This window comes from Heterodontus francisci, unplaced genomic scaffold (assembly GCF_036365525.1).
Source record: "Heterodontus francisci isolate sHetFra1 unplaced genomic scaffold, sHetFra1.hap1 HAP1_SCAFFOLD_43, whole genome shotgun sequence".
Lineage (NCBI taxonomy): Eukaryota > Metazoa > Chordata > Chondrichthyes > Heterodontiformes > Heterodontidae > Heterodontus > Heterodontus francisci.
Genome location: NW_027141852.1, coordinates 21,050,167 through 21,051,914, shown reverse-complemented (window position 1 = coordinate 21,051,914; position 1,748 = coordinate 21,050,167).

Sequence of the window (1,748 nt, the reverse complement as noted above, 5' to 3'; positions counted from 1 at the left end):
AACCACTATTGCTCCCTTGGCTTGATGGTAATGGTAGAGTGAGGGATATGCCAGGCCATGAGGTAACATATTGTGTTTAAATACAATTCTGCTGCTGCTGATGACCCACAGTGCCTCATGGATGTCCAGTTTTGAGCTGCCAGATCTGTTCTTTTCTTCCCTCAGATATAATTGAAAAAGAAATTCTGAAGAAATGCATGAACTAAATAAAAAGGAGAGAGAAATAAATACTGACAAAATGGATGGCAGAATTTGGAAGGTAAAAACATTTCAGTTTTATTATTGATGAGTGAGAGGAATATATCACACTTTGGGGCTTGTGGAAGTGGATTTACTGATAATCTGGGGAATTGATAGGAAACTGCTTCAAAGTTGGTGGAACAAATTCCCGCCCTTGTGGTGGAGCCAACAGCAGCATCCGTCCAATAACAGACAGAGTAGAAGTACTGTATCAGGCCTTGTTAACTCAGTTGGTAGAGCATGGGACTTTTAATCTCAGGGTCTTGGATTTGAGACCCTTGTTGTGTGGTTGTTCTTCCCTTTTTCAGTCTTCATCAGCAGAGAGTTCAAGGAGTGTTTGAAATTAAATTCAACAACATCACTAGATTTCAACTACTCCCATCCCGGCCCCTCCCAGTGTAGTTGACAGGACTCTCAACCTCTGCCTTCCCCCTTACCCTCCCTCCCAGATCTGCGACAGAGTTTCCCTTGTCCTCACTTTCCACCCCACCTGCCTCCACATCTAAAGGATCATCCTCCACCATTTCCGCCACCTCCAGCGTGATGCCACCATCAAACGCATCCTCCCCTCCCTTGTCAGCATTCCGAAGGGATTGTTCCCTCCGCGACACCCTGGTCCACTCCTCCATTACCCCCAATACCTCGTCCCCTTCCCAAGGCATCTTCTCATGCAATCGCAGGAGATATAATACCTACTCTTTTCCCTCCTCTCTGCTCATTATTTAAAGCCCAAACACTCCTTTCAGGTGAAGCAGCGATTTACTTGTACTTCTTTCAATTACGTATACTGTGTTCACTGCTCACAATGCGGTCTCCTCCAAACTGGGGAGACCAAACGCAGATTGGATGGAACACCTCTGCTCAGGCCGAAAGCATGATCCTGAGCTTCGGGTTGCTTGCCATTTCAACACTCTCCCCTGCTCTCATGTCAACATTTCTGTCTTTGGCCTGATCCAGTGTTCCAGTGAAAATCAACCCAAGCTCGAGGAGCAGCACCTGACCTTTTGATTCGGCACTATACAGCCTTGTGAATTGAACATTGTGTTCAATAACATCAGAGCATGACTGGTGTCAGGCAACCACAAGCATTAACACACTCTTTGCCTTTGTCCCAGGACAGATTTGTTATTTAACCTCTCCTTCCATCTGCACTATCAAACACCTTCCCCTTTGTTCTCTCCCACATGCCCCTCCCCGTCACTTGTTTAAAACCTAATTCTTTTCTAACCTGCGTCAGTTCTGATGAAAGGTCACAGACCAGAAACGTTAACTCTGTTTCTCTCACCACAGATGCTGCCAGAGCTATTGAGTATTTCCAGCACTTTTTGTTTTCATTTCAGATTTCCAGCATCTGCAGTATTTTGCTTTTATTGTGTCAGAAAGTCTTTCCTTGATTCAGGACTCTTACCTCTCTCCAGAATCTCTCTGCTAAAGATTGAACTTTATCTCATTTCACTCACAGCTCAGGGTCAGTGTGGCACAGTGGGACTTCTGGCTGTGTCCCACTT